The following is a 27,751-nucleotide window of genomic DNA, read 5'->3' on the forward strand; positions in this document are numbered from 1 at the left end:
CTGGACGCATATCGTGGAGACGAACGCCAGCAGTGATGAGGGCAAAAGGCGCCTACAAATCCTGCCGTTGCACCACGTACTGTTCTACGACAATTCACGAAGCAGACGCTCACGCCTTGTTGTGCTGTTTCCTTTGCGGGCAATGAGTGCATCTGCCTTCGATGCAGGAAACATTACACGTTTGGCAGCTGCGGTATTGGAACCCACGCCTCCGAAGAGACTGGTGCCTGAAACCAGCGCCTTAGACCGCTCGGCCACGCTACCTACGCAACACGCGCGTCACATGAGCTGCGTCCTACTCCACGAGAACACACAGCAACGGCACAAAAATGAGACGCCAAAATTGGCAACGGTGGGATTCGAACCCACGCCTCCGAAGAGACTGGTGCCTAAAACCAGCGCCTTAGACCGCTCGGCCACGTTACCCTTGGAAGAGCGGCGGCAAAACGTTCCCTTTGTACTACAAAGATCACTTCGAAATGGAAGTATCTTGGCAATCGCCGTGCCATGTATTTTCACTGCTCTCCCACTGGAAGCGTCTCTTTAGGCCACCCACAACAAGAAAATGCCGTGCCCGCCATATGGTAGCGACGCCACTTGTCTGTAGCTGTCGTAGTTAAGGAGACAGCATCAAGAGACGTTTTCGTGCCGTGACCAGGTTTCGAACCTGGGCTTTCCGTAACCACTAAAGTGTCATAGCTGTACCTGTCAGGCGGAGCTAGAATGCTCCATGTAACAAACATATGTGAGCTCAAGGAGGTTACACTTGTGATGAAGTGGTAGTACAAACTGCGGCCTGCGGAACACGAGTGAACAACCAAGAAAGCACTGTGATTTCGAGTACTCGTGCACTATCGTCAATGCAACGGCAGCAAGGAAAAACTTTCAAAATTGCCGTGACCAGGATTCGAACCTGGGTTATTGCGGCCACAACGCAATGTCCTAACCACTAGACGATCACGGCCACGGAGGCGCCCGCCAGAGCAGCTGGCGGGAATGCAAGTGGCGGTACACAGCAAAGCCCAGCCCACAGTGTCACGCCACAGCAGTGTCAGACACGTTCTCCATCACATGTATACAAACAAATGAACGTGCCTGCGCTGTCGGGACACTAACTACAGTGGTTAGCTGCATTCACCTCCGTGGCAATGTCTTGCAGTCCTCCAAGCCTCTTGACTACAGACATGTGACTCGATAACAAGTGGACAGACGCTGCATCTCTCTCGCCGTCGGGTGTTGCCACGAATCATACTTAACGTGGCTTTCTGCACGCGTCAGCGTAGCGTCAGTCGAGCAAAGTCGAGACAAGTCGCATAAGAGGAGCAACAAAAACGCGCATTTCCGGTACCGGGAATCGAACCCGGGCCTCCTGGGTGAGAGCCAGGTATCCTAGCCACTAGACTACACCGGATTACGGCGCCAGTGCTCCTCCAGCGAACGCAGCAAGCACCCACGATTAACTTACGACACCTGTAAAAAATCCACTTTCGCACGCTATAGAACGGCATGTTCTGGACGCATATCGTGGAGACGAACGCCAGCAGTGATGAGGGCAAAAGGCGCCTACAAATCCTGCCGTTGCACCACGTACTGTTCTACGACAATTCACGAAGCAGACGCTCACGCCTTGTTGTGCTGTTTCCTTTGCGGGCAATGAGTGCATCTGCCTTCGATGCAGGAAACATTACACGTTTGGCAGCTGCGGTATTGGAACCCACGCCTCCGAAGAGACTGGTGCCTGAAACCAGCGCCTTAGACCGCTCGGCCACGCTACCTACGCAACACGCGCGTCACATGAGCTGCGTCCTACTCCACGAGAACACACAGCAACGGCACAAAAATGAGACGCCAAAATTGGCAACGGTGGGATTCGAACCCACGCCTCCGAAGAGACTGGTGCCTAAAACCAGCGCCTTAGACCGCTCGGCCACGTTACCCTTGGAAGAGCGGCGGCAAAACGTTCCCTTTGTACTACAAAGATCACTTCGAAATGGAAGTATCTTGGCAATCGCCGTGCCATGTATTTTCACTGCTCTCCCACTGGAAGCGTCTCTTTAGGCCACCCACAACAAGAAAATGCCGTGCCCGCCATATGGTAGCGACGCCACTTGTCTGTAGCTGTCGTAGTTAAGGAGACAGCATCAAGAGACGTTTTCGTGCCGTGACCAGGTTTCGAACCTGGGCTTTCCGTAACCACTAAAGTGTCATAGCTGTACCTGTCAGGCGGAGCTAGAATGCTCCATGTAACAAACATATGTGAGCTCAAGGAGGTTACACTTGTGATGAAGTGGTAGTACAAACTGCGGCCTGCGGAACACGAGTGAACAACCAAGAAAGCACTGTGATTTCGAGTACTCGTGCACTATCGTCAATGCAACGGCAGCAAGGAAAAACTTTCAAAATTGCCGTGACCAGGATTCGAACCTGGGTTATTGCGGCCACAACGCAATGTCCTAACCACTAGACGATCACGGCCACGGAGGCGCCCGCCAGAGCAGCTGGCGGGAATGCAAGTGGCGGTACACAGCAAAGCCCAGCCCACAGTGTCACGCCACAGCAGTGTCAGACACGTTCTCCATCACATGTATACAAACAAATGAACGTGCCTGCGCTGTCGGGACACTAACTACAGTGGTTAGCTGCATTCACCTCCGTGGCAATGTCTTGCAGTCCTCCAAGCCTCTTGACTACAGACACGTGACTCGATAACAAGTGGACAGACGCTGCATCTCTCTCGCCGTCGGGTGTTGCCACGAATCATACTTAACGTGGCTTTCTGCACGCGTCAGCGTAGCGTCAGTCGAGCAAAGTCGAGACAAGTCGCATAAGAGGAGCAACAAAAACGCGCATTTCCGGTACCGGGAATCGAACCCGGGCCTCCTGGGTGAGAGCCAGGTATCCTAGCCACTAGACTACACCGGATTACGGCGCCAGTGCTCCTCCAGCGAACGCAGCAAGCACCCACGATTAACTTACGACACCTGTAAAAAATCCACTTTCGCACGCTATAGAACGGCATGTTCTGGACGCATATCGTGGAGACGAACGCCAGCAGTGATGAGGGCAAAAGGCGCCTACAAATCCTGCCGTTGCACCACGTACTGTTCTACGACAATTCACGAAGCAGACGCTCACGCCTTGTTGTGCTGTTTCCTTTGCGGGCAATGAGTGCATCTGCCTTCGATGCAGGAAACATTACACGTTTGGCAGCTGCGGTATTGGAACCCACGCCTCCGAAGAGACTGGTGCCTGAAACCAGCGCCTTAGACCGCTCGGCCACGCTACCTACGCAACACGCGCGTCACATGAGCTGCGTCCTACTCCACGAGAACACACAGCAACGGCACAAAAATGAGACGCCAAAATTGGCAACGGTGGGATTCGAACCCACGCCTCCGAAGAGACTGGTGCCTAAAACCAGCGCCTTAGACCGCTCGGCCACGTTACCCTTGGAAGAGCGGCGGCAAAACGTTCCCTTTGTACTACAAAGATCACTTCGAAATGGAAGTATCTTGGCAATCGCCGTGCCATGTATTTTCACTGCTCTCCCACTGGAAGCGTCTCTTTAGGCCACCCACAACAAGAAAATGCCGTGCCCGCCATATGGTAGCGACGCCACTTGTCTGTAGCTGTCGTAGTTAAGGAGACAGCATCAAGAGACGTTTTCGTGCCGTGACCAGGTTTCGAACCTGGGCTTTCCGTAACCACTAAAGTGTCATAGCTGTACCTGTCAGGCGGAGCTAGAATGCTCCATGTAACAAACATATGTGAGCTCAAGGAGGTTACACTTGTGATGAAGTGGTAGTACAAACTGCGGCCTGCGGAACACGAGTGAACAACCAAGAAAGCACTGTGATTTCGAGTACTCGTGCACTATCGTCAATGCAACGGCAGCAAGGAAAAACTTTCAAAATTGCCGTGACCAGGATTCGAACCTGGGTTATTGCGGCCACAACGCAATGTCCTAACCACTAGACGATCACGGCCACGGAGGCGCCCGCCAGAGCAGCTGGCGGGAATGCAAGTGGCGGTACACAGCAAAGCCCAGCCCACAGTGTCACGCCACAGCAGTGTCAGACACGTTCTCCATCACATGTATACAAACAAATGAACGTGCCTGCGCTGTCGGGACACTAACTACAGTGGTTAGCTGCATTCACCTCCGTGGCAATGTCTTGCAGTCCTCCAAGCCTCTTGACTACAGACATGTGACTCGATAACAAGTGGACAGACGCTGCATCTCTCTCGCCGTCGGGTGTTGCCACGAATCATACTTAACGTGGCTTTCTGCACGCGTCAGCGTAGCGTCAGTCGAGCAAAGTCGAGACAAGTCGCATAAGAGGAGCAACAAAAACGCGCATTTCCGGTACCGGGAATCGAACCCGGGCCTCCTGGGTGAGAGCCAGGTATCCTAGCCACTAGACTACACCGGATTACGGCGCCAGTGCTCCTCCAGCGAACGCAGCAAGCACCCACGATTAACTTACGACACCTGTAAAAAATCCACTTTCGCACGCTATAGAACGGCATGTTCTGGACGCATATCGTGGAGACGAACGCCAGCAGTGATGAGGGCAAAAGGCGCCTACAAATCCTGCCGTTGCACCACGTACTGTTCTACGACAATTCACGAAGCAGACGCTCACGCCTTGTTGTGCTGTTTCCTTTGCGGGCAATGAGTGCATCTGCCTTCGATGCAGGAAACATTACACGTTTGGCAGCTGCGGTATTGGAACCCACGCCTCCGAAGAGACTGGTGCCTGAAACCAGCGCCTTAGACCGCTCGGCCACGTTACCCTTGGAAGAGCGGCGGCAAAACGTTCCCTTTGTACTACAAAGATCACTTCGAAATGGAAGTATCTTGGCAATCGCCGTGCCATGTATTTTCACTGCTCTCCCACTGGAAGCGTCTCTTTAGGCCACCCACAACAAGAAAATGCCGTGCCCGCCATATGGTAGCGACGCCACTTGTCTGTAGCTGTCGTAGTTAAGGAGACAGCATCAAGAGACGTTTTCGTGCCGTGACCAGGTTTCGAACCTGGGCTTTCCGTAACCACTAAAGTGTCATAGCTGTACCTGTCAGGCGGAGCTAGAATGCTCCATGTAACAAACATATGTGAGCTCAAGGAGGTTACACTTGTGATGAAGTGGTAGTACAAACTGCGGCCTGCGGAACACGAGTGAACAACCAAGAAAGCACTGTGATTTCGAGTACTCGTGCACTATCGTCAATGCAACGGCAGCAAGGAAAAACTTTCAAAATTGCCGTGACCAGGATTCGAACCTGGGTTATTGCGGCCACAACGCAATGTCCTAACCACTAGACGATCACGGCCACGGAGGCGCCCGCCAGAGCAGCTGGCGGGAATGCAAGTGGCGGTACACAGCAAAGCCCAGCCCACAGTGTCACGCCACAGCAGTGTCAGACACGTTCTCCATCACATGTATACAAACAAATGAACGTGCCTGCGCTGTCGGGACACTAACTACAGTGGTTAGCTGCATTCACCTCCGTGGCAATGTCTTGCAGTCCTCCAAGCCTCTTGACTACAGACATGTGACTCGATAACAAGTGGACAGACGCTGCATCTCTCTCGCCGTCGGGTGTTGCCACGAATCATACTTAACGTGGCTTTCTGCACGCGTCAGCGTAGCGTCAGTCGAGCAAAGTCGAGACAAGTCGCATAAGAGGAGCAACAAAAACGCGCATTTCCGGTACCGGGAATCGAACCCGGGCCTCCTGGGTGAGAGCCAGGTATCCTAGCCACTAGACTACACCGGATTACGGCGCCAGTGCTCCTCCAGCGAACGCAGCAAGCACCCACGATTAACTTACGACACCTGTAAAAAATCCACTTTCGCACGCTATAGAACGGCATGTTCTGGACGCATATCGTGGAGACGAACGCCAGCAGTGATGAGGGCAAAAGGCGCCTACAAATCCTGCCGTTGCACCACGTACTGTTCTACGACAATTCACGAAGCAGACGCTCACGCCTTGTTGTGCTGTTTCCTTTGCGGGCAATGAGTGCATCTGCCTTCGATGCAGGAAACATTACACGTTTGGCAGCTGCGGTATTGGAACCCACGCCTCCGAAGAGACTGGTGCCTGAAACCAGCGCCTTAGACCGCTCGGCCACGCTACCTACGCAACACGCGCGTCACATGAGCTGCGTCCTACTCCACGAGAACACACAGCAACGGCACAAAAATGAGACGCCAAAATTGGCAACGGTGGGATTCGAACCCACGCCTCCGAAGAGACTGGTGCCTAAAACCAGCGCCTTAGACCGCTCGGCCACGTTACCCTTGGAAGAGCGGCGGCAAAACGTTCCCTTTGTACTACAAAGATCACTTCGAAATGGAAGTATCTTGGCAATCGCCGTGCCATGTATTTTCACTGCTCTCCCACTGGAAGCGTCTCTTTAGGCCACCCACAACAAGAAAATGCCGTGCCCGCCATATGGTAGCGACGCCACTTGTCTGTAGCTGTCGTAGTTAAGGAGACAGCATCAAGAGACGTTTTCGTGCCGTGACCAGGTTTCGAACCTGGGCTTTCCGTAACCACTAAAGTGTCATAGCTGTACCTGTCAGGCGGAGCTAGAATGCTCCATGTAACAAACATATGTGAGCTCAAGGAGGTTACACTTGTGATGAAGTGGTAGTACAAACTGCGGCCTGCGGAACACGAGTGAACAACCAAGAAAGCACTGTGATTTCGAGTACTCGTGCACTATCGTCAATGCAACGGCAGCAAGGAAAAACTTTCAAAATTGCCGTGACCAGGATTCGAACCTGGGTTATTGCGGCCACAACGCAATGTCCTAACCACTAGACGATCACGGCCACGGAGGCGCCCGCCAGAGCAGCTGGCGGGAATGCAAGTGGCGGTACACAGCAAAGCCCAGCCCACAGTGTCACGCCACAGCAGTGTCAGACACGTTCTCCATCACATGTATACAAACAAATGAACGTGCCTGCGCTGTCGGGACACTAACTACAGTGGTTAGCTGCATTCACCTCCGTGGCAATGTCTTGCAGTCCTCCAAGCCTCTTGACTACAGACATGTGACTCGATAACAAGTGGACAGACGCTGCATCTCTCTCGCCGTCGGGTGTTGCCACGAATCATACTTAACGTGGCTTTCTGCACGCGTCAGCGTAGCGTCAGTCGAGCAAAGTCGAGACAAGTCGCATAAGAGGAGCAACAAAAACGCGCATTTCCGGTACCGGGAATCGAACCCGGGCCTCCTGGGTGAGAGCCAGGTATCCTAGCCACTAGACTACACCGGATTACGGCGCCAGTGCTCCTCCAGCGAACGCAGCAAGCACCCACGATTAACTTACGACACCTGTAAAAAATCCACTTTCGCACGCTATAGAACGGCATGTTCTGGACGCATATCGTGGAGACGAACGCCAGCAGTGATGAGGGCAAAAGGCGCCTACAAATCCTGCCGTTGCACCACGTACTGTTCTACGACAATTCACGAAGCAGACGCTCACGCCTTGTTGTGCTGTTTCCTTTGCGGGCAATGAGTGCATCTGCCTTCGATGCAGGAAACATTACACGTTTGGCAGCTGCGGTATTGGAACCCACGCCTCCGAAGAGACTGGTGCCTGAAACCAGCGCCTTAGACCGCTCGGCCACGCTACCTACGCAACACGCGCGTCACATGAGCTGCGTCCTACTCCACGAGAACACACAGCAACGGCACAAAAATGAGACGCCAAAATTGGCAACGGTGGGATTCGAACCCACGCCTCCGAAGAGACTGGTGCCTAAAACCAGCGCCTTAGACCGCTCGGCCACGTTACCCTTGGAAGAGCGGCGGCAAAACGTTCCCTTTGTACTACAAAGATCACTTCGAAATGGAAGTATCTTGGCAATCGCCGTGCCATGTATTTTCACTGCTCTCCCACTGGAAGCGTCTCTTTAGGCCACCCACAACAAGAAAATGCCGTGCCCGCCATATGGTAGCGACGCCACTTGTCTGTAGCTGTCGTAGTTAAGGAGACAGCATCAAGAGACGTTTTCGTGCCGTGACCAGGTTTCGAACCTGGGCTTTCCGTAACCACTAAAGTGTCATAGCTGTACCTGTCAGGCGGAGCTAGAATGCTCCATGTAACAAACATATGTGAGCTCAAGGAGGTTACACTTGTGATGAAGTGGTAGTACAAACTGCGGCCTGCGGAACACGAGTGAACAACCAAGAAAGCACTGTGATTTCGAGTACTCGTGCACTATCGTCAATGCAACGGCAGCAAGGAAAAACTTTCAAAATTGCCGTGACCAGGATTCGAACCTGGGTTATTGCGGCCACAACGCAATGTCCTAACCACTAGACGATCACGGCCACGGAGGCGCCCGCCAGAGCAGCTGGCGGGAATGCAAGTGGCGGTACACAGCAAAGCCCAGCCCACAGTGTCACGCCACAGCAGTGTCAGACACGTTCTCCATCACATGTATACAAACAAATGAACGTGCCTGCGCTGTCGGGACACTAACTACAGTGGTTAGCTGCATTCACCTCCGTGGCAATGTCTTGCAGTCCTCCAAGCCTCTTGACTACAGACATGTGACTCGATAACAAGTGGACAGACGCTGCATCTCTCTCGCCGTCGGGTGTTGCCACGAATCATACTTAACGTGGCTTTCTGCACGCGTCAGCGTAGCGTCAGTCGAGCAAAGTCGAGACAAGTCGCATAAGAGGAGCAACAAAAACGCGCATTTCCGGTACCGGGAATCGAACCCGGGCCTCCTGGGTGAGAGCCAGGTATCCTAGCCACTAGACTACACCGGATTACGGCGCCAGTGCTCCTCCAGCGAACGCAGCAAGCACCCACGATTAACTTACGACACCTGTAAAAAATCCACTTTCGCACGCTATAGAACGGCATGTTCTGGACGCATATCGTGGAGACGAACGCCAGCAGTGATGAGGGCAAAAGGCGCCTACAAATCCTGCCGTTGCACCACGTACTGTTCTACGACAATTCACGAAGCAGACGCTCACGCCTTGTTGTGCTGTTTCCTTTGCGGGCAATGAGTGCATCTGCCTTCGATGCAGGAAACATTACACGTTTGGCAGCTGCGGTATTGGAACCCACGCCTCCGAAGAGACTGGTGCCTGAAACCAGCGCCTTAGACCGCTCGGCCACGCTACCTACGCAACACGCGCGTCACATGAGCTGCGTCCTACTCCACGAGAACACACAGCAACGGCACAAAAATGAGACGCCAAAATTGGCAACGGTGGGATTCGAACCCACGCCTCCGAAGAGACTGGTGCCTAAAACCAGCGCCTTAGACCGCTCGGCCACGTTACCCTTGGAAGAGCGGCGGCAAAACGTTCCCTTTGTACTACAAAGATCACTTCGAAATGGAAGTATCTTGGCAATCGCCGTGCCATGTATTTTCACTGCTCTCCCACTGGAAGCGTCTCTTTAGGCCACCCACAACAAGAAAATGCCGTGCCCGCCATATGGTAGCGACGCCACTTGTCTGTAGCTGTCGTAGTTAAGGAGACAGCATCAAGAGACGTTTTCGTGCCGTGACCAGGTTTCGAACCTGGGCTTTCCGTAACCACTAAAGTGTCATAGCTGTACCTGTCAGGCGGAGCTAGAATGCTCCATGTAACAAACATATGTGAGCTCAAGGAGGTTACACTTGTGATGAAGTGGTAGTACAAACTGCGGCCTGCGGAACACGAGTGAACAACCAAGAAAGCACTGTGATTTCGAGTACTCGTGCACTATCGTCAATGCAACGGCAGCAAGGAAAAACTTTCAAAATTGCCGTGACCAGGATTCGAACCTGGGTTATTGCGGCCACAACGCAATGTCCTAACCACTAGACGATCACGGCCACGGAGGCGCCCGCCAGAGCAGCTGGCGGGAATGCAAGTGGCGGTACACAGCAAAGCCCAGCCCACAGTGTCACGCCACAGCAGTGTCAGACACGTTCTCCATCACATGTATACAAACAAATGAACGTGCCTGCGCTGTCGGGACACTAACTACAGTGGTTAGCTGCATTCACCTCCGTGGCAATGTCTTGCAGTCCTCCAAGCCTCTTGACTACAGACACGTGACTCGATAACAAGTGGACAGACGCTGCATCTCTCTCGCCGTCGGGTGTTGCCACGAATCATACTTAACGTGGCTTTCTGCACGCGTCAGCGTAGCGTCAGTCGAGCAAAGTCGAGACAAGTCGCATAAGAGGAGCAACAAAAACGCGCATTTCCGGTACCGGGAATCGAACCCGGGCCTCCTGGGTGAGAGCCAGGTATCCTAGCCACTAGACTACACCGGATTACGGCGCCAGTGCTCCTCCAGCGAACGCAGCAAGCACCCACGATTAACTTACGACACCTGTAAAAAATCCACTTTCGCACGCTATAGAACGGCATGTTCTGGACGCATATCGTGGAGACGAACGCCAGCAGTGATGAGGGCAAAAGGCGCCTACAAATCCTGCCGTTGCACCACGTACTGTTCTACGACAATTCACGAAGCAGACGCTCACGCCTTGTTGTGCTGTTTCCTTTGCGGGCAATGAGTGCATCTGCCTTCGATGCAGGAAACATTACACGTTTGGCAGCTGCGGTATTGGAACCCACGCCTCCGAAGAGACTGGTGCCTGAAACCAGCGCCTTAGACCGCTCGGCCACGCTACCTACGCAACACGCGCGTCACATGAGCTGCGTCCTACTCCACGAGAACACACAGCAACGGCACAAAAATGAGACGCCAAAATTGGCAACGGTGGGATTCGAACCCACGCCTCCGAAGAGACTGGTGCCTAAAACCAGCGCCTTAGACCGCTCGGCCACGTTACCCTTGGAAGAGCGGCGGCAAAACGTTCCCTTTGTACTACAAAGATCACTTCGAAATGGAAGTATCTTGGCAATCGCCGTGCCATGTATTTTCACTGCTCTCCCACTGGAAGCGTCTCTTTAGGCCACCCACAACAAGAAAATGCCGTGCCCGCCATATGGTAGCGACGCCACTTGTCTGTAGCTGTCGTAGTTAAGGAGACAGCATCAAGAGACGTTTTCGTGCCGTGACCAGGTTTCGAACCTGGGCTTTCCGTAACCACTAAAGTGTCATAGCTGTACCTGTCAGGCGGAGCTAGAATGCTCCATGTAACAAACATATGTGAGCTCAAGGAGGTTACACTTGTGATGAAGTGGTAGTACAAACTGCGGCCTGCGGAACACGAGTGAACAACCAAGAAAGCACTGTGATTTCGAGTACTCGTGCACTATCGTCAATGCAACGGCAGCAAGGAAAAACTTTCAAAATTGCCGTGACCAGGATTCGAACCTGGGTTATTGCGGCCACAACGCAATGTCCTAACCACTAGACGATCACGGCCACGGAGGCGCCCGCCAGAGCAGCTGGCGGGAATGCAAGTGGCGGTACACAGCAAAGCCCAGCCCACAGTGTCACGCCACAGCAGTGTCAGACACGTTCTCCATCACATGTATACAAACAAATGAACGTGCCTGCGCTGTCGGGACACTAACTACAGTGGTTAGCTGCATTCACCTCCGTGGCAATGTCTTGCAGTCCTCCAAGCCTCTTGACTACAGACATGTGACTCGATAACAAGTGGACAGACGCTGCATCTCTCTCGCCGTCGGGTGTTGCCACGAATCATACTTAACGTGGCTTTCTGCACGCGTCAGCGTAGCGTCAGTCGAGCAAAGTCGAGACAAGTCGCATAAGAGGAGCAACAAAAACGCGCATTTCCGGTACCGGGAATCGAACCCGGGCCTCCTGGGTGAGAGCCAGGTATCCTAGCCACTAGACTACACCGGATTACGGCGCCAGTGCTCCTCCAGCGAACGCAGCAAGCACCCACGATTAACTTACGACACCTGTAAAAAATCCACTTTCGCACGCTATAGAACGGCATGTTCTGGACGCATATCGTGGAGACGAACGCCAGCAGTGATGAGGGCAAAAGGCGCCTACAAATCCTGCCGTTGCACCACGTACTGTTCTACGACAATTCACGAAGCAGACGCTCACGCCTTGTTGTGCTGTTTCCTTTGCGGGCAATGAGTGCATCTGCCTTCGATGCAGGAAACATTACACGTTTGGCAGCTGCGGTATTGGAACCCACGCCTCCGAAGAGACTGGTGCCTGAAACCAGCGCCTTAGACCGCTCGGCCACGCTACCTACGCAACACGCGCGTCACATGAGCTGCGTCCTACTCCACGAGAACACACAGCAACGGCACAAAAATGAGACGCCAAAATTGGCAACGGTGGGATTCGAACCCACGCCTCCGAAGAGACTGGTGCCTAAAACCAGCGCCTTAGACCGCTCGGCCACGTTACCCTTGGAAGAGCGGCGGCAAAACGTTCCCTTTGTACTACAAAGATCACTTCGAAATGGAAGTATCTTGGCAATCGCCGTGCCATGTATTTTCACTGCTCTCCCACTGGAAGCGTCTCTTTAGGCCACCCACAACAAGAAAATGCCGTGCCCGCCATATGGTAGCGACGCCACTTGTCTGTAGCTGTCGTAGTTAAGGAGACAGCATCAAGAGACGTTTTCGTGCCGTGACCAGGTTTCGAACCTGGGCTTTCCGTAACCACTAAAGTGTCATAGCTGTACCTGTCAGGCGGAGCTAGAATGCTCCATGTAACAAACATATGTGAGCTCAAGGAGGTTACACTTGTGATGAAGTGGTAGTACAAACTGCGGCCTGCGGAACACGAGTGAACAACCAAGAAAGCACTGTGATTTCGAGTACTCGTGCACTATCGTCAATGCAACGGCAGCAAGGAAAAACTTTCAAAATTGCCGTGACCAGGATTCGAACCTGGGTTATTGCGGCCACAACGCAATGTCCTAACCACTAGACGATCACGGCCACGGAGGCGCCCGCCAGAGCAGCTGGCGGGAATGCAAGTGGCGGTACACAGCAAAGCCCAGCCCACAGTGTCACGCCACAGCAGTGTCAGACACGTTCTCCATCACATGTATACAAACAAATGAACGTGCCTGCGCTGTCGGGACACTAACTACAGTGGTTAGCTGCATTCACCTCCGTGGCAATGTCTTGCAGTCCTCCAAGCCTCTTGACTACAGACACGTGACTCGATAACAAGTGGACAGACGCTGCATCTCTCTCGCCGTCGGGTGTTGCCACGAATCATACTTAACGTGGCTTTCTGCACGCGTCAGCGTAGCGTCAGTCGAGCAAAGTCGAGACAAGTCGCATAAGAGGAGCAACAAAAACGCGCATTTCCGGTACCGGGAATCGAACCCGGGCCTCCTGGGTGAGAGCCAGGTATCCTAGCCACTAGACTACACCGGATTACGGCGCCAGTGCTCCTCCAGCGAACGCAGCAAGCACCCACGATTAACTTACGACACCTGTAAAAAATCCACTTTCGCACGCTATAGAACGGCATGTTCTGGACGCATATCGTGGAGACGAACGCCAGCAGTGATGAGGGCAAAAGGCGCCTACAAATCCTGCCGTTGCACCACGTACTGTTCTACGACAATTCACGAAGCAGACGCTCACGCCTTGTTGTGCTGTTTCCTTTGCGGGCAATGAGTGCATCTGCCTTCGATGCAGGAAACATTACACGTTTGGCAGCTGCGGTATTGGAACCCACGCCTCCGAAGAGACTGGTGCCTGAAACCAGCGCCTTAGACCGCTCGGCCACGCTACCTACGCAACACGCGCGTCACATGAGCTGCGTCCTACTCCACGAGAACACACAGCAACGGCACAAAAATGAGACGCCAAAATTGGCAACGGTGGGATTCGAACCCACGCCTCCGAAGAGACTGGTGCCTAAAACCAGCGCCTTAGACCGCTCGGCCACGTTACCCTTGGAAGAGCGGCGGCAAAACGTTCCCTTTGTACTACAAAGATCACTTCGAAATGGAAGTATCTTGGCAATCGCCGTGCCATGTATTTTCACTGCTCTCCCACTGGAAGCGTCTCTTTAGGCCACCCACAACAAGAAAATGCCGTGCCCGCCATATGGTAGCGACGCCACTTGTCTGTAGCTGTCGTAGTTAAGGAGACAGCATCAAGAGACGTTTTCGTGCCGTGACCAGGTTTCGAACCTGGGCTTTCCGTAACCACTAAAGTGTCATAGCTGTACCTGTCAGGCGGAGCTAGAATGCTCCATGTAACAAACATATGTGAGCTCAAGGAGGTTACACTTGTGATGAAGTGGTAGTACAAACTGCGGCCTGCGGAACACGAGTGAACAACCAAGAAAGCACTGTGATTTCGAGTACTCGTGCACTATCGTCAATGCAACGGCAGCAAGGAAAAACTTTCAAAATTGCCGTGACCAGGATTCGAACCTGGGTTATTGCGGCCACAACGCAATGTCCTAACCACTAGACGATCACGGCCACGGAGGCGCCCGCCAGAGCAGCTGGCGGGAATGCAAGTGGCGGTACACAGCAAAGCCCAGCCCACAGTGTCACGCCACAGCAGTGTCAGACACGTTCTCCATCACATGTATACAAACAAATGAACGTGCCTGCGCTGTCGGGACACTAACTACAGTGGTTAGCTGCATTCACCTCCGTGGCAATGTCTTGCAGTCCTCCAAGCCTCTTGACTACAGACACGTGACTCGATAACAAGTGGACAGACGCTGCATCTCTCTCGCCGTCGGGTGTTGCCACGAATCATACTTAACGTGGCTTTCTGCACGCGTCAGCGTAGCGTCAGTCGAGCAAAGTCGAGACAAGTCGCATAAGAGGAGCAACAAAAACGCGCATTTCCGGTACCGGGAATCGAACCCGGGCCTCCTGGGTGAGAGCCAGGTATCCTAGCCACTAGACTACACCGGATTACGGCGCCAGTGCTCCTCCAGCGAACGCAGCAAGCACCCACGATTAACTTACGACACCTGTAAAAAATCCACTTTCGCACGCTATAGAACGGCATGTTCTGGACGCATATCGTGGAGACGAACGCCAGCAGTGATGAGGGCAAAAGGCGCCTACAAATCCTGCCGTTGCACCACGTACTGTTCTACGACAATTCACGAAGCAGACGCTCACGCCTTGTTGTGCTGTTTCCTTTGCGGGCAATGAGTGCATCTGCCTTCGATGCAGGAAACATTACACGTTTGGCAGCTGCGGTATTGGAACCCACGCCTCCGAAGAGACTGGTGCCTGAAACCAGCGCCTTAGACCGCTCGGCCACGCTACCTACGCAACACGCGCGTCACATGAGCTGCGTCCTACTCCACGAGAACACACAGCAACGGCACAAAAATGAGACGCCAAAATTGGCAACGGTGGGATTCGAACCCACGCCTCCGAAGAGACTGGTGCCTAAAACCAGCGCCTTAGACCGCTCGGCCACGTTACCCTTGGAAGAGCGGCGGCAAAACGTTCCCTTTGTACTACAAAGATCACTTCGAAATGGAAGTATCTTGGCAATCGCCGTGCCATGTATTTTCACTGCTCTCCCACTGGAAGCGTCTCTTTAGGCCACCCACAACAAGAAAATGCCGTGCCCGCCATATGGTAGCGACGCCACTTGTCTGTAGCTGTCGTAGTTAAGGAGACAGCATCAAGAGACGTTTTCGTGCCGTGACCAGGTTTCGAACCTGGGCTTTCCGTAACCACTAAAGTGTCATAGCTGTACCTGTCAGGCGGAGCTAGAATGCTCCATGTAACAAACATATGTGAGCTCAAGGAGGTTACACTTGTGATGAAGTGGTAGTACAAACTGCGGCCTGCGGAACACGAGTGAACAACCAAGAAAGCACTGTGATTTCGAGTACTCGTGCACTATCGTCAATGCAACGGCAGCAAGGAAAAACTTTCAAAATTGCCGTGACCAGGATTCGAACCTGGGTTATTGCGGCCACAACGCAATGTCCTAACCACTAGACGATCACGGCCACGGAGGCGCCCGCCAGAGCAGCTGGCGGGAATGCAAGTGGCGGTACACAGCAAAGCCCAGCCCACAGTGTCACGCCACAGCAGTGTCAGACACGTTCTCCATCACATGTATACAAACAAATGAACGTGCCTGCGCTGTCGGGACACTAACTACAGTGGTTAGCTGCATTCACCTCCGTGGCAATGTCTTGCAGTCCTCCAAGCCTCTTGACTACAGACATGTGACTCGATAACAAGTGGACAGACGCTGCATCTCTCTCGCCGTCGGGTGTTGCCACGAATCATACTTAACGTGGCTTTCTGCACGCGTCAGCGTAGCGTCAGTCGAGCAAAGTCGAGACAAGTCGCATAAGAGGAGCAACAAAAACGCGCATTTCCGGTACCGGGAATCGAACCCGGGCCTCCTGGGTGAGAGCCAGGTATCCTAGCCACTAGACTACACCGGATTACGGCGCCAGTGCTCCTCCAGCGAACGCAGCAAGCACCCACGATTAACTTACGACACCTGTAAAAAATCCACTTTCGCACGCTATAGAACGGCATGTTCTGGACGCATATCGTGGAGACGAACGCCAGCAGTGATGAGGGCAAAAGGCGCCTACAAATCCTGCCGTTGCACCACGTACTGTTCTACGACAATTCACGAAGCAGACGCTCACGCCTTGTTGTGCTGTTTCCTTTGCGGGCAATGAGTGCATCTGCCTTCGATGCAGGAAACATTACACGTTTGGCAGCTGCGGTATTGGAACCCACGCCTCCGAAGAGACTGGTGCCTGAAACCAGCGCCTTAGACCGCTCGGCCACGCTACCTACGCAACACGCGCGTCACATGAGCTGCGTCCTACTCCACGAGAACACACAGCAACGGCACAAAAATGAGACGCCAAAATTGGCAACGGTGGGATTCGAACCCACGCCTCCGAAGAGACTGGTGCCTAAAACCAGCGCCTTAGACCGCTCGGCCACGTTACCCTTGGAAGAGCGGCGGCAAAACGTTCCCTTTGTACTACAAAGATCACTTCGAAATGGAAGTATCTTGGCAATCGCCGTGCCATGTATTTTCACTGCTCTCCCACTGGAAGCGTCTCTTTAGGCCACCCACAACAAGAAAATGCCGTGCCCGCCATATGGTAGCGACGCCACTTGTCTGTAGCTGTCGTAGTTAAGGAGACAGCATCAAGAGACGTTTTCGTGCCGTGACCAGGTTTCGAACCTGGGCTTTCCGTAACCACTAAAGTGTCATAGCTGTACCTGTCAGGCGGAGCTAGAATGCTCCATGTAACAAACATATGTGAGCTCAAGGAGGTTACACTTGTGATGAAGTGGTAGTACAAACTGCGGCCTGCGGAACACGAGTGAACAACCAAGAAAGCACTGTGATTTCGAGTACTCGTGCACTATCGTCAATGCAACGGCAGCAAGGAAAAACTTTCAAATTTGCCGTGACCAGGATTCGAACCTGGGTTATTGCGGCCACAACGCAATGTCCTAACCACTAGACGATCACGGCCACGGAGGCGCCCGCCAGAGCAGCTGGCGGGAATGCAAGTGGCGGTACACAGCAAAGCCCAGCCCACAGTGTCACGCCACAGCAGTGTCAGACACGTTCTCCATCACATGTATACAAACAAATGAACGTGCCTGCGCTGTCGGGACACTAACTACAGTGGTTAGCTGCATTCACCTCCGTGGCAATGTCTTGCAGTCCTCCAAGCCTCTTGACTACAGACATGTGACTCGATAACAAGTGGACAGACGCTGCATCTCTCTCGCCGTCGGGTGTTGCCACGAATCATACTTAACGTGGCTTTCTGCACGCGTCAGCGTAGCGTCAGTCGAGCAAAGTCGAGACAAGTCGCATAAGAGGAGCAACAAAAACGCGCATTTCCGGTACCGGGAATCGAACCCGGGCCTCCTGGGTGAGAGCCAGGTATCCTAGCCACTAGACTACACCGGATTACGGCGCCAGTGCTCCTCCAGCGAACGCAGCAAGCACCCACGATTAACTTACGACACCTGTAAAAAATCCACTTTCGCACGCTATAGAACGGCATGTTCTGGACGCATATCGTGGAGACGAACGCCAGCAGTGATGAGGGCAAAAGGCGCCTACAAATCCTGCCGTTGCACCACGTACTGTTCTACGACAATTCACGAAGCAGACGCTCACGCCTTGTTGTGCTGTTTCCTTTGCGGGCAATGAGTGCATCTGCCTTCGATGCAGGAAACATTACACGTTTGGCAGCTGCGGTATTGGAACCCACGCCTCCGAAGAGACTGGTGCCTGAAACCAGCGCCTTAGACCGCTCGGCCACGCTACCTACGCAACACGCGCGTCACATGAGCTGCGTCCTACTCCACGAGAACACACAGCAACGGCACAAAAATGAGACGCCAAAATTGGCAACGGTGGGATTCGAACCCACGCCTCCGAAGAGACTGGTGCCTAAAACCAGCGCCTTAGACCGCTCGGCCACGTTACCCTTGGAAGAGCGGCGGCAAAACGTTCCCTTTGTACTACAAAGATCACTTCGAAATGGAAGTATCTTGGCAATCGCCGTGCCATGTATTTTCACTGCTCTCCCACTGGAAGCGTCTCTTTAGGCCACCCACAACAAGAAAATGCCGTGCCCGCCATATGGTAGCGACGCCACTTGTCTGTAGCTGTCGTAGTTAAGGAGACAGCATCAAGAGACGTTTTCGTGCCGTGACCAGGTTTCGAACCTGGGCTTTCCGTAACCACTAAAGTGTCATAGCTGTACCTGTCAGGCGGAGCTAGAATGCTCCATGTAACAAACATATGTGAGCTCAAGGAGGTTACACTTGTGATGAAGTGGTAGTACAAACTGCGGCCTGCGGAACACGAGTGAACAACCAAGAAAGCACTGTGATTTCGAGTACTCGTGCACTATCGTCAATGCAACGGCAGCAAGGAAAAACTTTCAAAATTGCCGTGACCAGGATTCGAACCTGGGTTATTGCGGCCACAACGCAATGTCCTAACCACTAGACGATCACGGCCACGGAGGCGCCCGCCAGAGCAGCTGGCGGGAATGCAAGTGGCGGTACACAGCAAAGCCCAGCCCACAGTGTCACGCCACAGCAGTGTCAGACACGTTCTCCATCACATGTATACAAACAAATGAACGTGCCTGCGCTGTCGGGACACTAACTACAGTGGTTAGCTGCATTCACCTCCGTGGCAATGTCTTGCAGTCCTCCAAGCCTCTTGACTACAGACATGTGACTCGATAACAAGTGGACAGACGCTGCATCTCTCTCGCCGTCGGGTGTTGCCACGAATCATACTTAACGTGGCTTTCTGCACGCGTCAGCGTAGCGTCAGTCGAGCAAAGTCGAGACAAGTCGCATAAGAGGAGCAACAAAAACGCGCATTTCCGGTACCGGGAATCGAACCCGGGCCTCCTGGGTGAGAGCCAGGTATCCTAGCCACTAGACTACACCGGATTACGGCGCCAGTGCTCCTCCAGCGAACGCAGCAAGCACCCACGATTAACTTACGACACCTGTAAAAAATCCACTTTCGCACGCTATAGAACGGCATGTTCTGGACGCATATCGTGGAGACGAACGCCAGCAGTGATGAGGGCAAAAGGCGCCTACAAATCCTGCCGTTGCACCACGTACTGTTCTACGACAATTCACGAAGCAGACGCTCACGCCTTGTTGTGCTGTTTCCTTTGCGGGCAATGAGTGCATCTGCCTTCGATGCAGGAAACATTACACGTTTGGCAGCTGCGGTATTGGAACCCACGCCTCCGAAGAGACTGGTGCCTGAAACCAGCGCCTTAGACCGCTCGGCCACGCTACCTACGCAACACGCGCGTCACATGAGCTGCGTCCTACTCCACGAGAACACACAGCAACGGCACAAAAATGAGACGCCAAAATTGGCAACGGTGGGATTCGAACCCACGCCTCCGAAGAGACTGGTGCCTAAAACCAGCGCCTTAGACCGCTCGGCCACGTTACCCTTGGAAGAGCGGCGGCAAAACGTTCCCTTTGTACTACAAAGATCACTTCGAAATGGAAGTATCTTGGCAATCGCCGTGCCATGTATTTTCACTGCTCTCCCACTGGAAGCGTCTCTTTAGGCCACCCACAACAAGAAAATGCCGTGCCCGCCATATGGTAGCGACGCCACTTGTCTGTAGCTGTCGTAGTTAAGGAGACAGCATCAAGAGACGTTTTCGTGCCGTGACCAGGTTTCGAACCTGGGCTTTCCGTAACCACTAAAGTGTCATAGCTGTACCTGTCAGGCGGAGCTAGAATGCTCCATGTAACAAACATATGTGAGCTCAAGGAGGTTACACTTGTGATGAAGTGGTAGTACAAACTGCGGCCTGCGGAACACGAGTGAACAACCAAGAAAGCACTGTGATTTCGAGTACTCGTGCACTATCGTCAATGCAACGGCAGCAAGGAAAAACTTTCAAAATTGCCGTGACCAGGATTCGAACCTGGGTTATTGCGGCCACAACGCAATGTCCTAACCACTAGACGATCACGGCCACGGAGGCGCCCGCCAGAGCAGCTGGCGGGAATGCAAGTGGCGGTACACAGCAAAGCCCAGCCCACAGTGTCACGCCACAGCAGTGTCAGACACGTTCTCCATCACATGTATACAAACAAATGAACGTGCCTGCGCTGTCGGGACACTAACTACAGTGGTTAGCTGCATTCACCTCCGTGGCAATGTCTTGCAGTCCTCCAAGCCTCTTGACTACAGACATGTGACTCGATAACAAGTGGACAGACGCTGCATCTCTCTCGCCGTCGGGTGTTGCCACGAATCATACTTAACGTGGCTTTCTGCACGCGTCAGCGTAGCGTCAGTCGAGCAAAGTCGAGACAAGTCGCATAAGAGGAGCAACAAAAACGCGCATTTCCGGTACCGGGAATCGAACCCGGGCCTCCTGGGTGAGAGCCAGGTATCCTAGCCACTAGACTACACCGGATTACGGCGCCAGTGCTCCTCCAGCGAACGCAGCAAGCACCCACGATTAACTTACGACACCTGTAAAAAATCCACTTTCGCACGCTATAGAACGGCATGTTCTGGACGCATATCGTGGAGACGAACGCCAGCAGTGATGAGGGCAAAAGGCGCCTACAAATCCTGCCGTTGCACCACGTACTGTTCTACGACAATTCACGAAGCAGACGCTCACGCCTTGTTGTGCTGTTTCCTTTGCGGGCAATGAGTGCATCTGCCTTCGATGCAGGAAACATTACACGTTTGGCAGCTGCGGTATTGGAACCCACGCCTCCGAAGAGACTGGTGCCTGAAACCAGCGCCTTAGACCGCTCGGCCACGCTACCTACGCAACACGCGCGTCACATGAGCTGCGTCCTACTCCACGAGAACACACAGCAACGGCACAAAAATGAGACGCCAAAATTGGCAACGGTGGGATTCGAACCCACGCCTCCGAAGAGACTGGTGCCTAAAACCAGCGCCTTAGACCGCTCGGCCACGTTACCCTTGGAAGAGCGGCGGCAAAACGTTCCCTTTGTACTACAAAGATCACTTCGAAATGGAAGTATCTTGGCAATCGCCGTGCCATGTATTTTCACTGCTCTCCCACTGGAAGCGTCTCTTTAGGCCACCCACAACAAGAAAATGCCGTGCCCGCCATATGGTAGCGACGCCACTTGTCTGTAGCTGTCGTAGTTAAGGAGACAGCATCAAGAGACGTTTTCGTGCCGTGACCAGGTTTCGAACCTGGGCTTTCCGTAACCACTAAAGTGTCATAGCTGTACCTGTCAGGCGGAGCTAGAATGCTCCATGTAACAAACATATGTGAGCTCAAGGAGGTTACACTTGTGATGAAGTGGTAGTACAAACTGCGGCCTGCGGAACACGAGTGAACAACCAAGAAAGCACTGTGATTTCGAGTACTCGTGCACTATCGTCAATGCAACGGCAGCAAGGAAAAACTTTCAAAATTGCCGTGACCAGGATTCGAACCTGGGTTATTGCGGCCACAACGCAATGTCCTAACCACTAGACGATCACGGCCACGGAGGCGCCCGCCAGAGCAGCTGGCGGGAATGCAAGTGGCGGTACACAGCAAAGCCCAGCCCACAGTGTCACGCCACAGCAGTGTCAGACACGTTCTCCATCACATGTATACAAACAAATGAACGTGCCTGCGCTGTCGGGACACTAACTACAGTGGTTAGCTGCATTCACCTCCGTGGCAATGTCTTGCAGTCCTCCAAGCCTCTTGACTACAGACATGTGACTCGATAACAAGTGGACAGACGCTGCATCTCTCTCGCCGTCGGGTGTTGCCACGAATCATACTTAACGTGGCTTTCTGCACGCGTCAGCGTAGCGTCAGTCGAGCAAAGTCGAGACAAGTCGCATAAGAGGAGCAACAAAAACGCGCATTTCCGGTACCGGGAATCGAACCCGGGCCTCCTGGGTGAGAGCCAGGTATCCTAGCCACTAGACTACACCGGATTACGGCGCCAGTGCTCCTCCAGCGAACGCAGCAAGCACCCACGATTAACTTACGACACCTGTAAAAAATCCACTTTCGCACGCTATAGAACGGCATGTTCTGGACGCATATCGTGGAGACGAACGCCAGCAGTGATGAGGGCAAAAGGCGCCTACAAATCCTGCCGTTGCACCACGTACTGTTCTACGACAATTCACGAAGCAGACGCTCACGCCTTGTTGTGCTGTTTCCTTTGCGGGCAATGAGTGCATCTGCCTTCGATGCAGGAAACATTACACGTTTGGCAGCTGCGGTATTGGAACCCACGCCTCCGAAGAGACTGGTGCCTGAAACCAGCGCCTTAGACCGCTCGGCCACGCTACCTACGCAACACGCGCGTCACATGAGCTGCGTCCTACTCCACGAGAACACACAGCAACGGCACAAAAATGAGACGCCAAAATTGGCAACGGTGGGATTCGAACCCACGCCTCCGAAGAGACTGGTGCCTAAAACCAGCGCCTTAGACCGCTCGGCCACGTTACCCTTGGAAGAGCGGCGGCAAAACGTTCCCTTTGTACTACAAAGATCACTTCGAAATGGAAGTATCTTGGCAATCGCCGTGCCATGTATTTTCACTGCTCTCCCACTGGAAGCGTCTCTTTAGGCCACCCACAACAAGAAAATGCCGTGCCCGCCATATGGTAGCGACGCCACTTGTCTGTAGCTGTCGTAGTTAAGGAGACAGCATCAAGAGACGTTTTCGTGCCGTGACCAGGTTTCGAACCTGGGCTTTCCGTAACCACTAAAGTGTCATAGCTGTACCTGTCAGGCGGAGCTAGAATGCTCCATGTAACAAACATATGTGAGCTCAAGGAGGTTACACTTGTGATGAAGTGGTAGTACAAACTGCGGCCTGCGGAACACGAGTGAACAACCAAGAAAGCACTGTGATTTCGAGTACTCGTGCACTATCGTCAATGCAACGGCAGCAAGGAAAAACTTTCAAAATTGCCGTGACCAGGATTCGAACCTGGGTTATTGCGGCCACAACGCAATGTCCTAACCACTAGACGATCACGGCCACGGAGGCGCCCGCCAGAGCAGCTGGCGGGAATGCAAGTGGCGGTACACAGCAAAGCCCAGCCCACAGTGTCACGCCACAGCAGTGTCAGACACGTTCTCCATCACATGTATACAAACAAATGAACGTGCCTGCGCTGTCGGGACACTAACTACAGTGGTTAGCTGCATTCACCTCCGTGGCAATGTCTTGCAGTCCTCCAAGCCTCTTGACTACAGACATGTGACTCGATAACAAGTGGACAGACGCTGCATCTCTCTCGCCGTCGGGTGTTGCCACGAATCATACTTAACGTGGCTTTCTGCACGCGTCAGCGTAGCGTCAGTCGAGCAAAGTCGAGACAAGTCGCATAAGAGGAGCAACAAAAACGCGCATTTCCGGTACCGGGAATCGAACCCGGGCCTCCTGGGTGAGAGCCAGGTATCCTAGCCACTAGACTACACCGGATTACGGCGCCAGTGCTCCTCCAGCGAACGCAGCAAGCACCCACGATTAACTTACGACACCTGTAAAAAATCCACTTTCGCACGCTATAGAACGGCATGTTCTGGACGCATATCGTGGAGACGAACGCCAGCAGTGATGAGGGCAAAAGGCGCCTACAAATCCTGCCGTTGCACCACGTACTGTTCTACGACAATTCACGAAGCAGACGCTCACGCCTTGTTGTGCTGTTTCCTTTGCGGGCAATGAGTGCATCTGCCTTCGATGCAGGAAACATTACACGTTTGGCAGCTGCGGTATTGGAACCCACGCCTCCGAAGAGACTGGTGCCTGAAACCAGCGCCTTAGACCGCTCGGCCACGCTACCTACGCAACACGCGCGTCACATGAGCTGCGTCCTACTCCACGAGAACACACAGCAACGGCACAAAAATGAGACGCCAAAATTGGCAACGGTGGGATTCGAACCCACGCCTCCGAAGAGACTGGTGCCTAAAACCAGCGCCTTAGACCGCTCGGCCACGTTACCCTTGGAAGAGCGGCGGCAAAACGTTCCCTTTGTACTACAAAGATCACTTCGAAATGGAAGTATCTTGGCAATCGCCGTGCCATGTATTTTCACTGCTCTCCCACTGGAAGCGTCTCTTTAGGCCACCCACAACAAGAAAATGCCGTGCCCGCCATATGGTAGCGACGCCACTTGTCTGTAGCTGTCGTAGTTAAGGAGACAGCATCAAGAGACGTTTTCGTGCCGTGACCAGGTTTCGAACCTGGGCTTTCCGTAACCACTAAAGTGTCATAGCTGTACCTGTCAGGCGGAGCTAGAATGCTCCATGTAACAAACATATGTGAGCTCAAGGAGGTTACACTTGTGATGAAGTGGTAGTACAAACTGCGGCCTGCGGAACACGAGTGAACAACCAAGAAAGCACTGTGATTTCGAGTACTCGTGCACTATCGTCAATGCAACGGCAGCAAGGAAAAACTTTCAAAATTGCCGTGACCAGGATTCGAACCTGGGTTATTGCGGCCACAACGCAATGTCCTAACCACTAGACGATCACGGCCACGGAGGCGCCCGCCAGAGCAGCTGGCGGGAATGCAAGTGGCGGTACACAGCAAAGCCCAGCCCACAGTGTCACGCCACAGCAGTGTCAGACACGTTCTCCATCACATGTATACAAACAAATGAACGTGCCTGCGCTGTCGGGACACTAACTACAGTGGTTAGCTGCATTCACCTCCGTGGCAATGTCTTGCAGTCCTCCAAGCCTCTTGACTACAGACATGTGACTCGATAACAAGTGGACAGACGCTGCATCTCTCTCGCCGTCGGGTGTTGCCACGAATCATACTTAACGTGGCTTTCTGCACGCGTCAGCGTAGCGTCAGTCGAGCAAAGTCGAGACAAGTCGCATAAGAGGAGCAACAAAAACGCGCATTTCCGGTACCGGGAATCGAACCCGGGCCTCCTGGGTGAGAGCCAGGTATCCTAGCCACTAGACTACACCGGATTACGGCGCCAGTGCTCCTCCAGCGAACGCAGCAAGCACCCACGATTAACTTACGACACCTGTAAAAAATCCACTTTCGCACGCTATAGAACGGCATGTTCTGGACGCATATCGTGGAGACGAACGCCAGCAGTGATGAGGGCAAAAGGCGCCTACAAATCCTGCCGTTGCACCACGTACTGTTCTACGACAATTCACGAAGCAGACGCTCACGCCTTGTTGTGCTGTTTCCTTTGCGGGCAATGAGTGCATCTGCCTTCGATGCAGGAAACATTACACGTTTGGCAGCTGCGGTATTGGAACCCACGCCTCCGAAGAGACTGGTGCCTGAAACCAGCGCCTTAGACCGCTCGGCCACGCTACCTACGCAACACGCGCGTCACATGAGCTGCGTCCTACTCCACGAGAACACACAGCAACGGCACAAAAATGAGACGCCAAAATTGGCAACGGTGGGATTCGAACCCACGCCTCCGAAGAGACTGGTGCCTAAAACCAGCGCCTTAGACCGCTCGGCCACGTTACCCTTGGAAGAGCGGCGGCAAAACGTTCCCTTTGTACTACAAAGATCACTTCGAAATGGAAGTATCTTGGCAATCGCCGTGCCATGTATTTTCACTGCTCTCCCACTGGAAGCGTCTCTTTAGGCCACCCACAACAAGAAAATGCCGTGCCCGCCATATGGTAGCGACGCCACTTGTCTGTAGCTGTCGTAGTTAAGGAGACAGCATCAAGAGACGTTTTCGTGCCGTGACCAGGTTTCGAACCTGGGCTTTCCGTAACCACTAAAGTGTCATAGCTGTACCTGTCAGGCGGAGCTAGAATGCTCCATGTAACAAACATATGTGAGCTCAAGGAGGTTACACTTGTGATGAAGTGGTAGTACAAACTGCGGCCTGCGGAACACGACGTGAACAACCAAGAAAGCACTGTGATTTCGAGTACTCGTGCACTATCGTCAATGCAACGGCAGCAAGGAAAAACTTTCAAAATTGCCGTGACCAGGATTCGAACCTGGGTTATTGCGGCCACAACGCAATGTCCTAACCACTAGACGATCACGGCCACGGAGGCGCCCGCCAGAGCAGCTGGCGGGAATGCAAGTGGCGGTACACAGCAAAGCCCAGCCCACAGTGTCACGCCACAGCAGTGTCAGACACGTTCTCCATCACATGTATACAAACAAATGAACGTGCCTGCGCTGTCGGGACACTAACTACAGTGGTTAGCTGCATTCACCTCCGTGGCAATGTCTTGCAGTCCTCCAAGCCTCTTGACTACAGACATGTGACTCGATAACAAGTGGACAGACGCTGCATCTCTCTCGCCGTCGGGTGTTGCCACGAATCATACTTAACGTGGCTTTCTGCACGCGTCAGCGTAGCGTCAGTCGAGCAAAGTCGAGACAAGTCGCATAAGAGGAGCAACAAAAACGCGCATTTCCGGTACCGGGAATCGAACCCGGGCCTCCTGGGTGAGAGCCAGGTATCCTAGCCACTAGACTACACCGGATTACGGCGCCAGTGCTCCTCCAGCGAACGCAGCAAGCACCCACGATTAACTTACGACACCTGTAAAAAATCCACTTTCGCACGCTATAGAACGGCATGTTCTGGACGCATATCGTGGAGACGAACGCCAGCAGTGATGAGGGCAAAAGGCGCCTACAAATCCTGCCGTTGCACCACGTACTGTTCTACGACAATTCACGAAGCAGACGCTCACGCCTTGTTGTGCTGTTTCCTTTGCGGGCAATGAGTGCATCTGCCTTCGATGCAGGAAACATTACACGTTTGGCAGCTGCGGTATTGGAACCCACGCCTCCGAAGAGACTGGTGCCTGAAACCAGCGCCTTAGACCGCTCGGCCACGCTACCTACGCAACACGCGCGTCACATGAGCTGCGTCCTACTCCACGAGAACACACAGCAACGGCACAAAAATGAGACGCCAAAATTGGCAACGGTGGGATTCGAACCCACGCCTCCGAAGAGACTGGTGCCTAAAACCAGCGCCTTAGACCGCTCGGCCACGTTACCCTTGGAAGAGCGGCGGCAAAACGTTCCCTTTGTACTACAAAGATCACTTCGAAATGGAAGTATCTTGGCAATCGCCGTGCCATGTATTTTCACTGCTCTCCCACTGGAAGCGTCTCTTTAGGCCACCCACAACAAGAAAATGCCGTGCCCGCCATATGGTAGCGACGCCACTTGTCTGTAGCTGTCGTAGTTAAGGAGACAGCATCAAGAGACGTTTTCGTGCCGTGACCAGGTTTCGAACCTGGGCTTTCCGTAACCACTAAAGTGTCATAGCTGTACCTGTCAGGC

General features: G+C 53.4%; 54 non-coding genes across 54 annotated transcripts; all 54 read right to left on the reverse strand.

The window, feature by feature from the left end:
* Positions 1-344: 344 nt before the first annotated feature.
* Trnal-uag (transfer RNA leucine (anticodon UAG)) lies at positions 345-426 on the reverse strand. The gene has a single exon. It is a non-coding gene; the product is annotated as a tRNA-Leu (tRNA).
* A 466-nt stretch (positions 427-892) lies between these two features.
* Positions 893-964, reverse strand: Trnah-gug (transfer RNA histidin (anticodon GUG)). Its single transcript has one exon. It is a non-coding gene; the product is annotated as a tRNA-His (tRNA).
* Positions 965-1,339: 375 nt separating this feature from the next.
* Trnae-cuc (transfer RNA glutamic acid (anticodon CUC)) lies at positions 1,340-1,411 on the reverse strand. Its single transcript has one exon. It is a non-coding gene; the product is annotated as a tRNA-Glu (tRNA).
* A 444-nt stretch (positions 1,412-1,855) lies between these two features.
* On the reverse strand, positions 1,856-1,937 carry Trnal-uag (transfer RNA leucine (anticodon UAG)). Its single transcript has one exon. It is a non-coding gene; the product is annotated as a tRNA-Leu (tRNA).
* Positions 1,938-2,403: 466 nt separating this feature from the next.
* Positions 2,404-2,475, reverse strand: Trnah-gug (transfer RNA histidin (anticodon GUG)). The gene has a single exon. It is a non-coding gene; the product is annotated as a tRNA-His (tRNA).
* A 375-nt stretch (positions 2,476-2,850) lies between these two features.
* On the reverse strand, positions 2,851-2,922 carry Trnae-cuc (transfer RNA glutamic acid (anticodon CUC)). Its single transcript has one exon. It is a non-coding gene; the product is annotated as a tRNA-Glu (tRNA).
* Positions 2,923-3,366: 444 nt separating this feature from the next.
* Trnal-uag (transfer RNA leucine (anticodon UAG)) lies at positions 3,367-3,448 on the reverse strand. Its single transcript has one exon. It is a non-coding gene; the product is annotated as a tRNA-Leu (tRNA).
* Positions 3,449-3,914: 466 nt separating this feature from the next.
* Positions 3,915-3,986, reverse strand: Trnah-gug (transfer RNA histidin (anticodon GUG)). The gene has a single exon. It is a non-coding gene; the product is annotated as a tRNA-His (tRNA).
* A 375-nt stretch (positions 3,987-4,361) lies between these two features.
* Trnae-cuc (transfer RNA glutamic acid (anticodon CUC)) lies at positions 4,362-4,433 on the reverse strand. The gene has a single exon. It is a non-coding gene; the product is annotated as a tRNA-Glu (tRNA).
* An 830-nt stretch (positions 4,434-5,263) lies between these two features.
* Positions 5,264-5,335, reverse strand: Trnah-gug (transfer RNA histidin (anticodon GUG)). Its single transcript has one exon. It is a non-coding gene; the product is annotated as a tRNA-His (tRNA).
* Positions 5,336-5,710: 375 nt separating this feature from the next.
* Positions 5,711-5,782, reverse strand: Trnae-cuc (transfer RNA glutamic acid (anticodon CUC)). The gene has a single exon. It is a non-coding gene; the product is annotated as a tRNA-Glu (tRNA).
* Positions 5,783-6,226: 444 nt separating this feature from the next.
* Trnal-uag (transfer RNA leucine (anticodon UAG)) lies at positions 6,227-6,308 on the reverse strand. The gene has a single exon. It is a non-coding gene; the product is annotated as a tRNA-Leu (tRNA).
* A 466-nt stretch (positions 6,309-6,774) lies between these two features.
* On the reverse strand, positions 6,775-6,846 carry Trnah-gug (transfer RNA histidin (anticodon GUG)). The gene has a single exon. It is a non-coding gene; the product is annotated as a tRNA-His (tRNA).
* A 375-nt stretch (positions 6,847-7,221) lies between these two features.
* Trnae-cuc (transfer RNA glutamic acid (anticodon CUC)) lies at positions 7,222-7,293 on the reverse strand. The gene has a single exon. It is a non-coding gene; the product is annotated as a tRNA-Glu (tRNA).
* A 444-nt stretch (positions 7,294-7,737) lies between these two features.
* Positions 7,738-7,819, reverse strand: Trnal-uag (transfer RNA leucine (anticodon UAG)). Its single transcript has one exon. It is a non-coding gene; the product is annotated as a tRNA-Leu (tRNA).
* Positions 7,820-8,285: 466 nt separating this feature from the next.
* On the reverse strand, positions 8,286-8,357 carry Trnah-gug (transfer RNA histidin (anticodon GUG)). The gene has a single exon. It is a non-coding gene; the product is annotated as a tRNA-His (tRNA).
* A 375-nt stretch (positions 8,358-8,732) lies between these two features.
* On the reverse strand, positions 8,733-8,804 carry Trnae-cuc (transfer RNA glutamic acid (anticodon CUC)). The gene has a single exon. It is a non-coding gene; the product is annotated as a tRNA-Glu (tRNA).
* A 444-nt stretch (positions 8,805-9,248) lies between these two features.
* On the reverse strand, positions 9,249-9,330 carry Trnal-uag (transfer RNA leucine (anticodon UAG)). The gene has a single exon. It is a non-coding gene; the product is annotated as a tRNA-Leu (tRNA).
* A 466-nt stretch (positions 9,331-9,796) lies between these two features.
* On the reverse strand, positions 9,797-9,868 carry Trnah-gug (transfer RNA histidin (anticodon GUG)). The gene has a single exon. It is a non-coding gene; the product is annotated as a tRNA-His (tRNA).
* Positions 9,869-10,243: 375 nt separating this feature from the next.
* On the reverse strand, positions 10,244-10,315 carry Trnae-cuc (transfer RNA glutamic acid (anticodon CUC)). The gene has a single exon. It is a non-coding gene; the product is annotated as a tRNA-Glu (tRNA).
* A 444-nt stretch (positions 10,316-10,759) lies between these two features.
* Trnal-uag (transfer RNA leucine (anticodon UAG)) lies at positions 10,760-10,841 on the reverse strand. The gene has a single exon. It is a non-coding gene; the product is annotated as a tRNA-Leu (tRNA).
* A 466-nt stretch (positions 10,842-11,307) lies between these two features.
* On the reverse strand, positions 11,308-11,379 carry Trnah-gug (transfer RNA histidin (anticodon GUG)). Its single transcript has one exon. It is a non-coding gene; the product is annotated as a tRNA-His (tRNA).
* Positions 11,380-11,754: 375 nt separating this feature from the next.
* Trnae-cuc (transfer RNA glutamic acid (anticodon CUC)) lies at positions 11,755-11,826 on the reverse strand. The gene has a single exon. It is a non-coding gene; the product is annotated as a tRNA-Glu (tRNA).
* A 444-nt stretch (positions 11,827-12,270) lies between these two features.
* Positions 12,271-12,352, reverse strand: Trnal-uag (transfer RNA leucine (anticodon UAG)). Its single transcript has one exon. It is a non-coding gene; the product is annotated as a tRNA-Leu (tRNA).
* Positions 12,353-12,818: 466 nt separating this feature from the next.
* On the reverse strand, positions 12,819-12,890 carry Trnah-gug (transfer RNA histidin (anticodon GUG)). The gene has a single exon. It is a non-coding gene; the product is annotated as a tRNA-His (tRNA).
* A 375-nt stretch (positions 12,891-13,265) lies between these two features.
* Trnae-cuc (transfer RNA glutamic acid (anticodon CUC)) lies at positions 13,266-13,337 on the reverse strand. The gene has a single exon. It is a non-coding gene; the product is annotated as a tRNA-Glu (tRNA).
* A 444-nt stretch (positions 13,338-13,781) lies between these two features.
* On the reverse strand, positions 13,782-13,863 carry Trnal-uag (transfer RNA leucine (anticodon UAG)). The gene has a single exon. It is a non-coding gene; the product is annotated as a tRNA-Leu (tRNA).
* Positions 13,864-14,329: 466 nt separating this feature from the next.
* Positions 14,330-14,401, reverse strand: Trnah-gug (transfer RNA histidin (anticodon GUG)). The gene has a single exon. It is a non-coding gene; the product is annotated as a tRNA-His (tRNA).
* Positions 14,402-14,776: 375 nt separating this feature from the next.
* Positions 14,777-14,848, reverse strand: Trnae-cuc (transfer RNA glutamic acid (anticodon CUC)). Its single transcript has one exon. It is a non-coding gene; the product is annotated as a tRNA-Glu (tRNA).
* A 444-nt stretch (positions 14,849-15,292) lies between these two features.
* On the reverse strand, positions 15,293-15,374 carry Trnal-uag (transfer RNA leucine (anticodon UAG)). Its single transcript has one exon. It is a non-coding gene; the product is annotated as a tRNA-Leu (tRNA).
* Positions 15,375-15,840: 466 nt separating this feature from the next.
* On the reverse strand, positions 15,841-15,912 carry Trnah-gug (transfer RNA histidin (anticodon GUG)). Its single transcript has one exon. It is a non-coding gene; the product is annotated as a tRNA-His (tRNA).
* A 375-nt stretch (positions 15,913-16,287) lies between these two features.
* On the reverse strand, positions 16,288-16,359 carry Trnae-cuc (transfer RNA glutamic acid (anticodon CUC)). The gene has a single exon. It is a non-coding gene; the product is annotated as a tRNA-Glu (tRNA).
* Positions 16,360-16,803: 444 nt separating this feature from the next.
* Trnal-uag (transfer RNA leucine (anticodon UAG)) lies at positions 16,804-16,885 on the reverse strand. The gene has a single exon. It is a non-coding gene; the product is annotated as a tRNA-Leu (tRNA).
* Positions 16,886-17,351: 466 nt separating this feature from the next.
* On the reverse strand, positions 17,352-17,423 carry Trnah-gug (transfer RNA histidin (anticodon GUG)). Its single transcript has one exon. It is a non-coding gene; the product is annotated as a tRNA-His (tRNA).
* Positions 17,424-17,798: 375 nt separating this feature from the next.
* On the reverse strand, positions 17,799-17,870 carry Trnae-cuc (transfer RNA glutamic acid (anticodon CUC)). The gene has a single exon. It is a non-coding gene; the product is annotated as a tRNA-Glu (tRNA).
* A 444-nt stretch (positions 17,871-18,314) lies between these two features.
* On the reverse strand, positions 18,315-18,396 carry Trnal-uag (transfer RNA leucine (anticodon UAG)). The gene has a single exon. It is a non-coding gene; the product is annotated as a tRNA-Leu (tRNA).
* A 466-nt stretch (positions 18,397-18,862) lies between these two features.
* Trnah-gug (transfer RNA histidin (anticodon GUG)) lies at positions 18,863-18,934 on the reverse strand. The gene has a single exon. It is a non-coding gene; the product is annotated as a tRNA-His (tRNA).
* A 375-nt stretch (positions 18,935-19,309) lies between these two features.
* On the reverse strand, positions 19,310-19,381 carry Trnae-cuc (transfer RNA glutamic acid (anticodon CUC)). Its single transcript has one exon. It is a non-coding gene; the product is annotated as a tRNA-Glu (tRNA).
* A 444-nt stretch (positions 19,382-19,825) lies between these two features.
* Trnal-uag (transfer RNA leucine (anticodon UAG)) lies at positions 19,826-19,907 on the reverse strand. Its single transcript has one exon. It is a non-coding gene; the product is annotated as a tRNA-Leu (tRNA).
* Positions 19,908-20,373: 466 nt separating this feature from the next.
* On the reverse strand, positions 20,374-20,445 carry Trnah-gug (transfer RNA histidin (anticodon GUG)). The gene has a single exon. It is a non-coding gene; the product is annotated as a tRNA-His (tRNA).
* A 375-nt stretch (positions 20,446-20,820) lies between these two features.
* Trnae-cuc (transfer RNA glutamic acid (anticodon CUC)) lies at positions 20,821-20,892 on the reverse strand. The gene has a single exon. It is a non-coding gene; the product is annotated as a tRNA-Glu (tRNA).
* Positions 20,893-21,336: 444 nt separating this feature from the next.
* On the reverse strand, positions 21,337-21,418 carry Trnal-uag (transfer RNA leucine (anticodon UAG)). Its single transcript has one exon. It is a non-coding gene; the product is annotated as a tRNA-Leu (tRNA).
* A 466-nt stretch (positions 21,419-21,884) lies between these two features.
* On the reverse strand, positions 21,885-21,956 carry Trnah-gug (transfer RNA histidin (anticodon GUG)). Its single transcript has one exon. It is a non-coding gene; the product is annotated as a tRNA-His (tRNA).
* Positions 21,957-22,331: 375 nt separating this feature from the next.
* On the reverse strand, positions 22,332-22,403 carry Trnae-cuc (transfer RNA glutamic acid (anticodon CUC)). Its single transcript has one exon. It is a non-coding gene; the product is annotated as a tRNA-Glu (tRNA).
* A 444-nt stretch (positions 22,404-22,847) lies between these two features.
* Positions 22,848-22,929, reverse strand: Trnal-uag (transfer RNA leucine (anticodon UAG)). The gene has a single exon. It is a non-coding gene; the product is annotated as a tRNA-Leu (tRNA).
* Positions 22,930-23,395: 466 nt separating this feature from the next.
* Trnah-gug (transfer RNA histidin (anticodon GUG)) lies at positions 23,396-23,467 on the reverse strand. Its single transcript has one exon. It is a non-coding gene; the product is annotated as a tRNA-His (tRNA).
* A 375-nt stretch (positions 23,468-23,842) lies between these two features.
* Trnae-cuc (transfer RNA glutamic acid (anticodon CUC)) lies at positions 23,843-23,914 on the reverse strand. Its single transcript has one exon. It is a non-coding gene; the product is annotated as a tRNA-Glu (tRNA).
* Positions 23,915-24,358: 444 nt separating this feature from the next.
* Positions 24,359-24,440, reverse strand: Trnal-uag (transfer RNA leucine (anticodon UAG)). Its single transcript has one exon. It is a non-coding gene; the product is annotated as a tRNA-Leu (tRNA).
* A 466-nt stretch (positions 24,441-24,906) lies between these two features.
* On the reverse strand, positions 24,907-24,978 carry Trnah-gug (transfer RNA histidin (anticodon GUG)). The gene has a single exon. It is a non-coding gene; the product is annotated as a tRNA-His (tRNA).
* Positions 24,979-25,353: 375 nt separating this feature from the next.
* Trnae-cuc (transfer RNA glutamic acid (anticodon CUC)) lies at positions 25,354-25,425 on the reverse strand. Its single transcript has one exon. It is a non-coding gene; the product is annotated as a tRNA-Glu (tRNA).
* Positions 25,426-25,869: 444 nt separating this feature from the next.
* On the reverse strand, positions 25,870-25,951 carry Trnal-uag (transfer RNA leucine (anticodon UAG)). Its single transcript has one exon. It is a non-coding gene; the product is annotated as a tRNA-Leu (tRNA).
* Positions 25,952-26,418: 467 nt separating this feature from the next.
* Positions 26,419-26,490, reverse strand: Trnah-gug (transfer RNA histidin (anticodon GUG)). Its single transcript has one exon. It is a non-coding gene; the product is annotated as a tRNA-His (tRNA).
* A 375-nt stretch (positions 26,491-26,865) lies between these two features.
* Trnae-cuc (transfer RNA glutamic acid (anticodon CUC)) lies at positions 26,866-26,937 on the reverse strand. Its single transcript has one exon. It is a non-coding gene; the product is annotated as a tRNA-Glu (tRNA).
* Positions 26,938-27,381: 444 nt separating this feature from the next.
* On the reverse strand, positions 27,382-27,463 carry Trnal-uag (transfer RNA leucine (anticodon UAG)). The gene has a single exon. It is a non-coding gene; the product is annotated as a tRNA-Leu (tRNA).
* Between the last annotated feature and the right edge of the window lie 288 nt (positions 27,464-27,751).

This window comes from Schistocerca cancellata, chromosome 1 (genome assembly GCF_023864275.1).
Source record: "Schistocerca cancellata isolate TAMUIC-IGC-003103 chromosome 1, iqSchCanc2.1, whole genome shotgun sequence".
Lineage (NCBI taxonomy): Eukaryota > Metazoa > Arthropoda > Insecta > Orthoptera > Acrididae > Schistocerca > Schistocerca cancellata.